This window comes from Seriola dumerili, unplaced genomic scaffold (genome assembly GCF_002260705.1).
Source record: "Seriola dumerili isolate Sdu_G_001 unplaced genomic scaffold, Sdu_1.0 BDQW01000449.1, whole genome shotgun sequence".
NCBI lineage: Eukaryota > Metazoa > Chordata > Actinopteri > Carangiformes > Carangidae > Seriola > Seriola dumerili.
In genome coordinates, this window is record NW_019174704.1 from 181,445 (window position 1) to 196,484 (window position 15,040).

Consider the following 15,040-nt stretch of genomic DNA (forward strand, 5'->3'; position numbering starts at 1 on the left):
TTATACTTTTACATGTGCTCGCTAGCCTGTTCAAGGTGTGGAATAATCACCCACAATGACAACTCAATGACTAAAACCTTTTCCTACTTTTCCTTTTTTTTTTTTCTCCCCCCTTTGCTACAATGCTGTGATTTTTACACACTCATACCCCTTCGTGTCGCACGTTTGCGGGCACAGATTTCTTTTTTTTATTATTATTATTTTCAACCCAAACAAGAGGAAAAGTCTCATACAGCTGGGTGATGCTACTCCATTCCTTTATGCCTTTGCAATGTCAATGTTGGGGATTAAGAAATGAGATCTGTGCTTTTGTTTTGTTTAGATATAACAAAAAGGAAAAAAAATCTCTCATATAAAAGGTTCCCTTTATAGATATATTTATTTTGAAGTTCTATTTTATATAGTATTTATTTAGATGCCAACCTTTTGTTTGTGAAGAAAGCTTATGTCGAAACGGAATGTACATTGACAATGGAAATATATATTGTTAAATATACCAAGCTGTTGTGTCATTACTTTTGTGAGTACTTTTTAAGCATATAACACACACACACACACACACACACATACACACACACACACACTCTATTCAAGGTCCAACATGCTGAGGAAAACCTTAAAACCAGTAATGGTGCATATGCACAGTACATTTACAGACAGTAAATACATTATAATCTACTAGTAGTGCTTCTATAGCCACTTATACTTCTTGCGAATATTCTTCAGTCACCATATGCTGATTAATTTAACTACTAATAATTCTATAAAAAACACATTTCTGGGCTTTAGTTATTTTACATCAACACTTCAACTTCCTGAGGTCCCCCCTCCTTCCTGTGTGTGAATAGATCGCGCTCTATAAAACACTGGCCCGGCGGTGGAGGCCAAATAAAGCTGCTTGACCTCAAACCGAAAGAAAACATTACATAAGTAACAGGAAATAATTCATAGACTTCCTCTGGACAATGTAACATGAGACATGAACCAGTAAGATGGTCACTTCATATCAGAGCCTTTACTCTATGGCTGCTGTGTTTGTGTGCGTGCATGCGTATGTGTGTGTTTAACTGACTTCCTTTTAGTTTATAGGGGTGGTCTGTTATAATCTGGATGTGTAACATTCCTTTCTCTCCAAAGCACCTCCTTATGAAGCTGGAGCACACATACAAAACCTTCCTGTCACAACACACACATACACACACACACACATACACACACACACTGTCGTCACCCCCACCCCCATCCCCCAGCCCACCTGTGCTGCTGTTACCCCGAGGCATTCTTCCTCCCCTCGTGCCCACCCCCTCCTTGCACCTGGGAGAGCAGAGGGGAACAAATGAAAGAGGAAAGGTTAGAGAAGAGAAGAGAAGAGAAGAGAAGAGAAGACAAGAGAAGACAAGAGAAGAGAAAAGAAAAGAAAAGCTGACCTGGCTTTTCCAGCATCGCATAAAGAACATGTTTCCGCTGCAGAAGCCCTGCAGGCGCTGCTGTGTCTGCTCCAACAGGTGAGATCAGAGACCAACCTGCTTGTTTACCTGCCGGTCTGTCAGCACCCACCTGGGACAGCACACACACACACACACACACACACACACACACACACACACACACACACACACACACACACACACACAAACACCTGCATTTGACTTCCTCCACACCTACATTGTCATCTCCACCCCACCGGGCCACATATATATCATCAACACAGGAAGCTTCGGCACAGGCAGCTGAAGAAGAAACCGTTTATTATCAGCTACGATTATGGCAGGCTGGATCCACTGAGGAACCAGTCCTGGGTCAAAACCTGTGTATGCAAATAATTATTTGTGCTGTGGTTTGCCCTGCTGTGCCACCAAAGACGGTTGAGTTTACAACAAGAGGCAATGCAACACACACAGGCCAGAAAAAGTTTGAAAATCAACTTTTAAAGTTTAGTTATAGTATATATATATATATATATATATATATATATGTGTGCGCTAAGCTGTGTTAGGGGAAACTAGGAAGCTAGTAAGTCAGACTGCTGCTGCTGCATGTTTGTACTCTGTTTCATTTGCAGCATTATTGTGCAATAAGAATAAGGTCGTCACGCCCAGCACACATACACACATCAGCTGTTGTTATGGCAAAGTATTTCTGTTGTGTCGGTAATTTCTCACACATGCAGATATTCACAAAATGACAGTGTCGCATGAATGCCCATGGGAAAAAATATACTTTGATAATCTAAAATAGCAACTCAGAACAGGACATTGATAAAATGTGCGTCCTTTTTTTTATATAAGAGAGGAGATGGGAGGGAAAAAGAAAGAAGAGGAGAGAGTAACAGAGGGGTCATTTCATTCTGTAAAAGTGTGTCACTGGCCCTCAGGCTGGATGAGACTTTGTTCCAGTTAGAACACATGTGACTTAGTGTGTGTGTGTGTGTGTGTGTGTGTGTGTGTGTGTGTGTGTGCATGTGTGAGTGGTACGGACTGTCACTACACATGAGTTCTACAGAAACCAGCAGTTGCGTAGCGATAACACAGGACAGAAGGATCATCAGGTGCAACCTCCAAGCGACATAATCTGACTTGACCCATCTCATGTTTGTTTTCTTATCTGCTGCGTTTCACAACTGACAGAACCCGCACTGCTAAGTCACCGCATCGCTGTTCATCGATGTGGCCTGAGATACCACTTAAAGGGGCAAAACCGCCACTTTTCAGCGTGAATCTGCATTTAGGTAACATGTGTTAGACTAATGCTTCATAGGCCGTGGGGGAAAACCACATGCCAGTTTCCTGCAATGAATAATGTTTCCCCTCAGCTGGTCTCCGAATCCGTTTGAGATTTTCAAGAAGCTAACTGTAATTTTGGCTTTCCAGCACTTACGTGCATCAAGTTAGCTCAAGTAAATCCCCTGCAGTTTGCTGTTTAGATGACATATTGCAAAAGTCATTTTCACATCTGGTGTAGCGCTCAACCGAACCCCCTCGCACCACCGACTACCCCCAGATGAACACACACACACACACACACACACACACACACACACACACACACACCCACACACACTGAGGCACACACTTTCCTCCCTTTCTTTTCCTTTTACCCCCTTTATTTATTTGTTTAATTTATAATTTATACTTTATAGCAGATAGATTTTTGTAAACATACAAAGCATGAAACTAGAAAAACAGCATGCGATAGCATCCTTGTTGAATTGTTTCTAAAGTCAGGATCTACCTACAAAATGTCAAGCTAAAAATGCCCCAAACCAAACCCTGTGCCCCGCGTGGGGCACAGGGAACTTAGATCAGCGTCAGACATGACAGTTTGTGATTTTATCCTCTGTAGTGTGTCATGGTGGAAAACAACTCCTCCTGTAGCCTTTACAGTATGACTCGCAAAGCCCCAGAGGAAAGATAAACATGTCATATATTCTGTCTTTCCTCCAGGTTTGACAGTCTTTTCAAAATTCTCCATGACGCTATGGACACCATGATTGTTGGCATTCCCGATCTTTGTTCCCTCTTGATCAATCACCTCGGTCTACAAGCTACGACTGGTGTCTTATCCAAGCCGCAGCAGCACCATGGTAACCTAACCTGACACAGTGACCATTTGCATTCGCAAACCCGAAATCCAGGTTTCATCCAAAATTAGTGCAAACAGTGTCGTGAACCCAGTTTCCAGAAAACCAGCAACAGAAAATGCAAGTGAATGTGCAATTTTATGTGGATATTAGGTGTTAGTCGCATCAAGGTAAACGGCAGGAGGCGCTAATTCTCTGGTTGGGTGCCATTTAACTACTGCAGAAGAAGAGGGCACAAGAGATGATGTTATTAAAAGAGTGCCAGTCAACCTGTGTGTAAAACATGACGGCAACGTGGCATTTATTTTTGTTTCATTAATAATTTGTGGCAGTTTAAAGCCTCCTCATCACTCCGCACAGATATGATGTTTTCATGGTGTCAAGGTTTCAGTGAATGTTTAAGTCACATGCTTCATGTATGTCATTATTTAAGAACTAGGTCTGTGTTGATTATACTTTGTCACATTTTGCTTTTATTAATACACCAGTTTTTTTCACTTCAGCCACATTCAGAAATTTAAAAACGATATTTCAACTTTTTTTTTTCTGACTTTTATCATTTCCACACTAGCAAATTGAAAACGGACATAAAAACAGGTGGATGGAAATGCATTTAGAGATGAGGTTGCCTGCGTGCAGGGAACTCTAGAAGAGGATGACGATGGGGAGGAAGGAGGACTTTGTGTGTTACTGTATGTGTATGCATCTGGTCGGGTTTGGGGAGTCTGTAGGGATCTACGCTCATATATGAGGCAGAAATGGCAAGTGCACGCTGTTTGGAAATGGAACCCCTGACATTTCGACCTGCAGACTGCAAAATCCTATCGTCTCACACCACACACACACACAGATGTAGAAACACACACAGTATCTCCTCCTCTGCCCCCCCCCCCCTTTCCCCTCCTCTCTTTCCTCTGTGGAATTCAAAAGTAAAATGAACCTAAGTGTGACAGGACGGCTTCAGCTGCAGGAAAAACACACATTTCAACACTCAGGAAGTGGCAGGGAAAGCAGGGAGGAGAGGCGCAGGAGCTGCTGGGACAGTTGGAGGAGGAGGAGAACAGGGAGCAAAGGAGGAGCGGTTGTTCAGGATTCTAAGAAGCTTGTCTGATTTAAAGTCCATGCGTGATAAACAGGTCAATGAGAGCCTCAGTGAGCTACAACTGTACATGTTAAATTAAAACATCCTAAAGTTTTTCAAGAATAATTTAATCCTTGATAGCTATTGTCAAACCTCCAATTAGTTTTTATTTCCAGTTTGTCTACAAAAAACAGAGCGGTGGTAATGGCACATTTTTTCACAGAACAAAATATTACCCAGTTCACGGCTTAAGTGTTCCTTTGAGCCCAAGGAGCCGAGAGAGGAAGAAAGACAGAAAGAAGAGGAGAAAAGAGAGATTAGCCACGATTTTTAGTGCCGCAGTTGCCTGCCTACCAGCAAGTCAGCCAGGCAGTCAGCCTGTCCACCATGAAGCCAGTCACCCAGCCAGCAAACAAGCCAACCGGTCCATTTCATTCAGTGGGGCCACTGGCATGGGACCAAGTAATGCCACTAAACAAAGAGCTACTGTCTTGCATCACTTCCCCTCAGAGAGGCCATCCAGGCCGCAGCCTCTTATCACCAGGCACTGCCAGTCTGCAGCACACCAAGGCCTCCACCACACCGGCCTCTTTACTGCTTTCTATTCCAGCCCGCTCCCATTATACCACTATTATACTAACCCTGTACCCAGGGGGAGGGTTGTATGTCAGCGAAAGGGGCAGCACATAAAAAGACAAAACAAATTAAACCCATCAAACAGCATTTTAATTGAATTTCATCTGTTCTCCCAACATAAAGGAAGTTTTTTTTTTTTTCCACTTGTGCAAAGGAATGCACAAGTCAGTTTTCCACTTCTTGTCAGTGGACTTATGCTTCAAGACCGCAGTCTCGGTTCTCAGATTTACAACTGAAGGAGAAACATTTTAAAATGTTTGAAACATAAAAATGTGGTATTCCATTGATTATTCTATTCTGCTCTAATGTGATCCTATTATTTTCTTATTGCAAAAGTTAAGCAGTGAAAGTCTGGAATCTTAATGGGCAGCTTTACTCCTCAGTCTTGATAAGTATTCTGCCGGTGTAGTTTGATACTTCCTTCCATTCCACAACCTCTGTGTTTGCATGTGTGTGTGTGTGTGTGTGTGTGTGTGTGTGTGTGTGTGTGTGTGTGTGTGTGTGTGTGTGTGCGTGTGTGTGTGTGCGCATGTGTGTGTATGTGTCATGGATGCGTGTCTGTTTTCAACAGGCCCTGTGGCTGCCTAAGGGGGGTGGACATGTGTAAAGGAACAGTTGCATTCCTTTCAGATCCTCCTCTCAAAAGGGAAAACACACACACACACACACTCATTCAAGTCTATACAAACTGAGCTTACAAGAACACACAAACCTACACCCTCTCTCCCCTCTTTCTCCCTCTTTCTCCCTCTTTCTCCCTCTTTCTCCCTCTCGTTCTCTCTCTTTTCTGAACAACAGTGGAGCAGGACGGTCCCCCGAGGCATCGGAGGGGCCAGAACTGAACCGACCAAACTTGGCTTCCGACCCCGGAGCAGCGACACGCCCACTTGGCGGCGGCCTGCCGTGCATTCCTGGTGAGAGCATTGTCAAAGCCAAGCACTTCCTCTGGAGCAGGGCCAGCCCCACCACAATAACATTTCATACATTTATCTCTTGGCTTGAGTCGCTCACACTCAGTACTGACACAAACACAGAGAACATACACACACACACACACACGTGTGCACGCACAAGAGAGATATTGCGTGTACGTGCATGCGAGAACGGTATTGCAAAACACTGTTTTGATTCTTTGCTCTCATATCTCTCCCTCTCCTCCTCTCTCCATTCTTCCTCTAATCTTGTTTTCTCTTTTCTGAAGTGAAGCCGACTCGTTCTCTCTCACGACTTCACCAGAGAGTGAATAACATCACCTGAAACCTGACCTCCACTGGTTACGGGATACAGCTGATATCCCCTCCTCCTCAGCCTCATGGATCTCTTGACATGAGCTCAAAACTTTTTCAGTTTGAGAAATTCACCAAATCCTAGTAAAAAAAAAAAAAAAAATGCACACCAATTATTTTATAAAGTGAAAATCAGATCCAGTGACTCTTTATGGGAGGATAGACACTTGTGGTCCGGTCTGGTGAGGCTTTTAATAAGATTTTTGCTTTGGGTCACAACCAACACTGAAGAGTACAGACAAAAATAACTTCACAGACAACTGAATCTGAGTCTTTAAAAGCTGCCCTGATAGCTTCATCCTTAAGAGTCCTGCTATACAAGTCTCAGTCTTCGGTGTTGGATGTTGAATATTGAGGTTGAGGCTGGTTTCTTTCAGGCTACAATACGATGGTAATTAATTAGGATACTATATTATAAACACAAATAAATGCGCTTGTCTCAAGTCAAACCCGATTTGCTTGAGATGAATGAGATCAAATAGAGCTTCAACAATAACTATTTCCATTTTCATTTAAGCTGCCGATTCTTTTCTTGATTAATCAATAAATCCTGTTGTGTGTGTAAAATGTTAGAGAATCGTGGAAGGTACTTGCTATATAATTTCCTACGGTGATGTATTCAAATTGCTCGTTTTATTTGAATCCAAAAACCCAATCAGATATGACAAAGAAAAGCAACAAATCTGAACATTTAGTTTTAATCAAAATGAAAAATGACTAAAACAATTGTTGATTAATGTCCCGTCGATGGACTTATTGATTAGTTTACTTATCGTTGAAGTTCTAAAATCAACCCAAATTGACTTGACTTGGATTGCACCAATTTAACTTAGATACAATCCTAAATTTATCAAATTTTGAACTGAACTGAATTGAAAGATGGAATAAAGATAACGAGCAAAGCAAAAATCACCTCACTGCTTCTTGCGTTGTTAGAAAAGATATGAATGTATCATGTCAGTGTGGGTCATTCAGTATCATGAGTTCGACTGAGAGACCTAGAGCGGGTGGTTGAGTGAAATACAAAGACGATATTAAGATATGTGCATCTTCAGTCTAACAGAAGTGACTTTTCTCCAAAAAGATCATACAGATTTACCAATGGGTTCAAAGACGTCACCAGACGGTTCTTCACACAGTTCTTACTTGAAGGTCGAATCAGCTTCATTCAAATGTCTGCTTGTCTATCCGTGCTCCAGTTTCTATTCTGTCAGAGCAAACACAAAAGCAGCCAAACACACACAGAAAGAGCGCGAGACAGAGACTTATGTAATAGTTATGACTTCACAGGAAGTCAGCACCTTTGTGTGTGTGTGTGTGTGTGTGTGTGTGTGTGAATGCCCATTCATGTATACATGTCATGTACTCTTTTTACCATGTATGTTATGCATGTTTCTGTATGAGTGCGTACGTGGGCAGTATGTGGTCAGGGCTGAAACATGTATGAATGTGCGTGTGTGTGTGCATGTGTGCATGTGTGTATTTGTGTGTGTGTGTGTGTGTGTGTGTGTGTGTGTGTGTGTCAGTTATGTGGTCCACAATGCGGCTTTGTTGTTGGACAGGAGGAGGAATCAATGTCCAGTATGACTCTTGGGTTTTCAGTTCCCTGTGTGAGCCACTACACTGACTGGACAACAGAGAGTCATATTCCTGTTCAAAGCACCAAATGCATAACGTACAAAATGGGGATAGTGTTGTTAGATTTTTAGGTTGGTGTTTTCATATTGAAAAATATTGGTGTTGGTCTCGAAAATTTCCTTTTCTTGCAGACCTGTGTTTTTTCTTTTGTCTTGCTTATGACCCCCTTAAAAAGATTTGGGAACAACTCCCAACAGCAGACATCAAAAATACAACCAAGCACAAGAGGAATGTCTATATCTACCACTATAATGCCACTGTAAATCCCTGTCATATTATTGTGTAATGTCACTGAACTATTACAAGACTTGAACTGTAACTGGAGAGAAAGCAGCAGTTAAACAAGGAGACGAATTCCCCCATTTAGTCGTGACATTAAAATCTGGGGTTAGGTCCATATAGATTTTTCAATATGAAGCAACTTATTTTCTGCTTGTTATATTTCTTCTCATAATAATAACTTGAAAATTCAGTTGCGGCCACCATGCAGCTATAAAACAGAGGGAAGAACACACTGACCTTGTCTTGTAAAATCTACTGAATAAACAAAAGACATGGCTCCCAACTTTCTGCAAAAGCTTTTTCTACGGCGTAAATTGGCACTTGTCCCAGATGCTGTACGGTGTCTAAATAAAACACCTGTTTAATAAAGCCCCCTGTTTAAAGCCTGTGGGGAAGCAGTGATTCTGTGACAGTTTTCACCAATCATTAATCTTTTCCATTAAGTCTTTGATTTATTTTAACCATTTTTTGCCCTGCACTGGTTATTTTGCCGCAAAGTCACAGTTTTACATCTTTGGTATTAAATATTGATTCAAGATCAAAGTAGGTTCAAGTTTTTAGGATTTTCTGCAATCAAATGGTAGCAAATTGTCTTCACCTTTTTTTTTTATGTTAAGAGTACACATGTTTTCATTTAGTTCTGCGTGTTGAAATTTAAATGTTAAATACTCTCCACACACTCCATCCGGAGACAGGTCACTCTAAAGATGGATGAATATCTGCAGATCACCATAAAGAGTTAACTGTTGTAAATCTGATGGAGTGTTAGCAGTTGGGGTGAATGAAATTCACTCATGGCCAACTAATTTTTGTAACTGTCACTAAGGCGAAAACCAGAAGGATGAAATCCAGGTTACACATCAGACTGGACACAGGCAGCTTATGTGAACTTTATCCTGTTGATATGCACAAACGTTGGCCTAGACTCTGTTTCATCATACAATAAACAAGCTATGAACGCGTACACACACGGACAAAACTAATATACATATAGTCACTCACACACACCCTGGGAGACTTGTAGAGATGTGGTGTGTTATGATAAACTCACAGCAGCTTTGTCTTACAAATCCAACAGCGGTCGTGCCAGAGACTGAAATAATGATGTTACACACATCTGTTACTCCACTGAATCTGCCAACTCACTCTCTGGCAGAGGAGAGGAGAGGAGAGGAGAGGAGAGGAGAGGAGAGGACAGGAGAGGAGAGGAGAGGACAGGAGAGGAGAGGAGAGGACACACTCGTGAAACTTTCCTCTTCGTCACATCCTCGTCTACAGTCGATCGCTAACATAGCTCTACCCCAAAATGCCCTCCTTCCTTCCTGTTAACATACATCTGTTTAGTCAATATGATGAGCAACAAGGAAAATCACCATGGCAACCCACCAGAAACAACCAACAACTCACCATCTCTCACACTAGCACACCTGTAGGCAAAAAGAAAAGAGGTCAAGTCATGTTTTCTCAGATATGTGAGATTTGTGTGCATCAGTGCGTGTGTGTGTGTTTGAATGTGCATGTTTAGGACCTCAGGGTGGGGTATCCTGGCATGTCTCACTGCGGTTCAATGTTTCCTTTTAGCTCAGTTGGCACTCTCATGTTCCCGTTGGCTGACCTTTTCTCTTCCTGTGAAGTTCCTGTCATGCATGCTCTGTTCTTGAAGGTCACACATCTCTTAGCTGAAGCCGGTCGTACTGTAAAAAAAAAAAAGAAAAAAAAAGTTGGGTTTAGTTAAAGTTACTGGCACTCATGAGATCCTTGTGTAAAGGATGCATGCATCAGACAAAAAATGTCAAAATATACTTAAAGTAGTAAACTTACTATACAGAGTGGCCCATTTCAGAATAATGTATATTGGATTATTTGGATTCACTGATGTATTAATGTGTTCATCACTTTAATGTTGCAGTTGGAAAAAAAGTGGAGCTAATTTGAATTCCTCTATACACTGTACTGCTGAGTAGCATGGGGATTTCCCCCTTGGGATAATTAAAGTCTTATCTTATCTTAAGCTACAATAATAAATCAGAATTTGATATATATTTGTATTAATGAATCTGCAAAATAACATGTAACTAAAGTTTTCAAATAAGTAAATACAGAATATCCCACTGAAATGTTGTGGAGGTGAGTAACAGATAATGGAAATAATGAATGTACAAGTTACTCTTTAGTACTTGAGTAAATGTACTTCCCACCACAGGAAACAAAAAAAAGCATGTAAGAGCTAAAGGGTGAGATACCTGTGAAGTTTGTACGTTGTGAGTCACCCATCTTTATGTGCAACATTTAACTGACTGACTACTTTTTTTTTTAATGTTACTCAATAAATCCAGCTGTCAATCAAAAGGCCTGACAGGACACGAGCTCTGAAAACATGGAGAGAGGGAATGAACGATAAAGCCTCTGGACTCGCTTCCTGCCAGCCACTGTGAAAAGTGATTTAGTTAATGGTTTCCAAGAGAGGGAATCTCTAGGACCTAGAGGAACTAGTTTAGCTGAGCCACATGTTTGCACACACACACAGACATACACGTCTGCATAGACATACAAATGTAGTTGAATGTATATAAGCAGTAAATATTGTAAATTTAGTGGCTGTGTGTGTATGTGTATGTGTGTGTGTGTGTGTGTGTGTGTGTGTGTGTGTGTGTGTGTGGCTTAGTCAGTAGGTCTCACAGAAATGCTTACGAGACGGATCCTTCAGACCCCCCTTGTACATGTCTTGTGTGTGTGTGTGTGTGTGTGTGTGTGTGTGTGTGTGTGTGTGTGTGTGTGTGTGTGTGTGTGTGTGACACAGAGAGAGAGAGAGAAAGAAAGGGAGAGAGGCATCATTCAACAGCCGCTCCTCCATCCAGGAGCATCGGATATTGGATTAGTGTGTTAATCTCCCTCTCGTTCTTTTCTCACGTTCCTCTTTCCAGGGTGTGTGTGCTTGCTTGCTTGCTTGCTTGCGTGTGTGTGTGTGGTTGCATACACTTGTCTTCTTCAACCCTTCCTCTCACAGTCTCAGCCCATCTTTACCTGACAATGGCCTATGATGCTGTAAACAGGAGGCCCATACCCCCATACCATGTATGTCTTCACTGCTGAGGTCAGACAGACATTATAACTAATACTCTCTATGAGGAATATGATAAAAAAAAATGCATGTAAGATGAAAACATATTCATCAAGTTAAGCATGGGGCTTCATTCTTGAGCTTGGGAACTCAATGCTCACTTACAAGTTTTCAACACCCACAGTCTTCTTCTGCTTCGTCTTCTTCTTCTACTAAACCCAGAGTGTAGAATAGTAGAATAGTAGAAGTTAACTTTGATTTGAAGTTTAATAGAAGTGTTATGATAATATTACACCAACTCTTGGAATCTGGGAACATGGTGACAATGCAAATAAAAAGGTGAACCTCAGCAAACATGACAACAATGCTCCATTTTCTATAGTTTAAAGTTACACTTAATGGGCCTCACATGAGGAAGAACAATTAAGGATAATTGTTCGTAATTTCATGTGTTTAATGCTTGGGAGGGAAACACAGCTAGAGATTTGGAGAGTGGGTGAGAGTGGGTGAGAGAGAGAGAGAGAGAGAGACAGAGGGAGAGAAAAGAGAGAGTGACTGAGAGACACTGAGGGAACAAAGACAGAGCACCTGTTCAGCGACCTCAGCCCAGACAAAGACACCTCTGTCCCACAGTACAATGACGTCCGGGACACTGTGACTTCCTGTGTCTGGTGGGACGACCACAAACAGCACAGCGAGCTAGCTGTTTGTGCAGGCTGAATCTATTCACACACACACACACACACACACACACACACACACACACACACACACACTCAGCACACCAACTTGGTCTTCTCAGTCATTTTAAACATTTTAGATCAGCTTGCTTCTTGTAACATTTTCTGTCCTTTTCTTAAATATTTTAACGCATTTTAATCATCATACATTTGCTGAATTCATTTTTTGTCTATAAGATATAAATAGAAGAAGAGAAAACAGGAGTTTATTGCAAAAAAAAAAAGAAAAATAGAAGAATTTAAACTTATTATGAGCCACAAAAGTTGGCCGCCCTCCTCCTTCAGGGCTAAATTTTGGATGCCAAACTTTTGAGACTCCCATTGCCATGGAAACAGCTCAACAGCCAAATAAGAAATGTAGATAGCATTTCTCAAATGCTATAGTTACCAATCGGAGGTCAAAACAAGAAAGGGAAAAGCTTTTTTGAAAACAGGGACATTGCATTAAAGCTTACATCAAAGGATTTCTTCCTTTCTTTCCTTTTCTTTTCTTTGGCCTCAGAATTCAGCTCAGCAACAAGTCCATAATATGCAGCGTGCGTGTTACATAATTGTCCACCATCTCAATGTCTGTGTATTTGATAACAGGAAGGAGACTCAACCTTTTAGAATCAACAAACCCATCCTTGGACTTTTTAAAGCTGAGCAGTTCGAGGAAATCACGGCATAAAAATTCCTGACCTCTTTTTCCTGCTTACAGACTTAGAAACCAAAATATATTTTAGTTTTTATAACTGCTGCAACTGTAGCTTTAAATCATTTACTTTAGTGCTTACTGTTAGCTGCTTACAATTCAATAACTGAGTCAAACATGATATTTATTCCTTATTTATTTTATTCTATTTTATTCATTATATCAGGCTATAATTTAAGGCCATGTTTAACCACAAGCAACTGCTATTTTGATAAGCACAAAACAATGTGCAGCTTTATTTTATTTATGCTCTCACAAAAATATATATATATACGTATATATATATATATATATATATACTTCCCTTTAAAGAGTTAACCTCTATTTTATAAAGCAATTGTCTTTAAGATAAAAACAGAGATGTACATTGAAAGAAGGTGGATCGTCTATAACCATAAGGAAACAAAAAAGACAAATACTTAAAATCTGTTTCCACTTGAAAAACTGTAACTTTAAACTCAACAAACACTAGATGCATACTGATGATTTATGTTACAAAAAGAAGGCAGGTAAACAGATTTTTGGCCAGTTTAGCTCGCGCTATACAGTGACTACATGTCAGTGATTACAACCTTGCAAATTTTTCTTTTTTCTTTTTTTTTTTTAAATGCAACTTCTGTAAACCAATTACATACATTCCAACTCAACCGAACCCTGTACTGGCAGAGCTGCATCACAGTCATTATGGCACAAGATATATGGGAAAAGAACAGGGAACGGAGCCTCGCCAATAGGACGGCATGATGGAAGTTTGATCCTGGCCACCAATTATGTGGTTGCTATGTTTCCTCTGTTGCTACCCTGGTATCTTCTTTTCACACGCCAGAGGAGGAGGAGGAGGAGGAGGAGGAGGACGACGACGACGACGAGGGGAGAGGAAAGGATATTATGAGCACATGTTGTATGTATAGGGGAAGTCAAAAATATACTATTGGTGGGGCTACAAATAGGGAAGCAACACGTGTGAAGCGTTACAGTGAGAGATTTTAAGTGGCCATTGTTTTTGTCCTGTTGAAACACTTAAGCTACACATTAAACACCCTGATGCTCATTCACGGTCATGCCAGGTAATACAAATACTATAAATACTTCCATATAGGCTATATAAATTTGCTCACTTATACACCAACGAGACAAAGGTCTGCTGCACTCTCTGCAGAAATGTGTTACTAAAGTGCCAACGAGTGAATGTTGTACCACAAAAATAAATATTAGATATCAAACCTGTCCACAGACCAAAGGAAGTGACCTTTGTGAGGCTATAACTAATGGCTTAATTAAGGATAATAAATCAATTAATAAACTTTGTAGATCAGTTATAAGCCATTGTCAAGAACAACTTTGTGGTTGCCATGTTTTGAAAAATCCAACTCGCAGTCGTTTAGCATTTGTATTTGGCGATAATGCAGTTATAAATATTGGTGATCCATTAGTAAATACTGATGGATTTCACATTTTCTAAAAAACAATCAATTCTGTGCCTGAAAAATGTTTTTAATTAAGAGTTTTAGTCATGAAGTATGTGGTTGTAAGTGTTAAGAGGCCGTGGTTAAACAGGAAAATGAAACATTTTTTACGAAGTTCTCCTCAGCTAAGCCTGTGCACACAGGGCCGCTGTCAAATCTATCAAACATAAATGTATTTTAAAAAATCGGATATACAGGAAAACAAATAAATGAATCCTTCTGTGTATACTCAGCTTTCGGTTGTTTGTTTTAGCCCCATGTTGGGTGTTGGCGTGACCCCAGTGATACCACATCATCTTCTTTGCCTGCTCGACTTATCACAATTTGTTTGACACAAAGAACCACAGATTTGCACAGTGAATATTTGACATTTCGGAGGCTTTTGCACGATTGGCTTGTTTGGAGCCCTATGTGAGCTATGGTTACCCAGAAACCACTTCTCTCCGTCCAAACTCAGAAGTGCTTACATATAAGTGCTGCAGCAGCTTAGGTCTCGAGCCAACACAAACCTATGAAATCTCTGCTTTTGCCTGGTGATGAATTAAGCCGATATGCAGATAAGCCGATTATTTATAT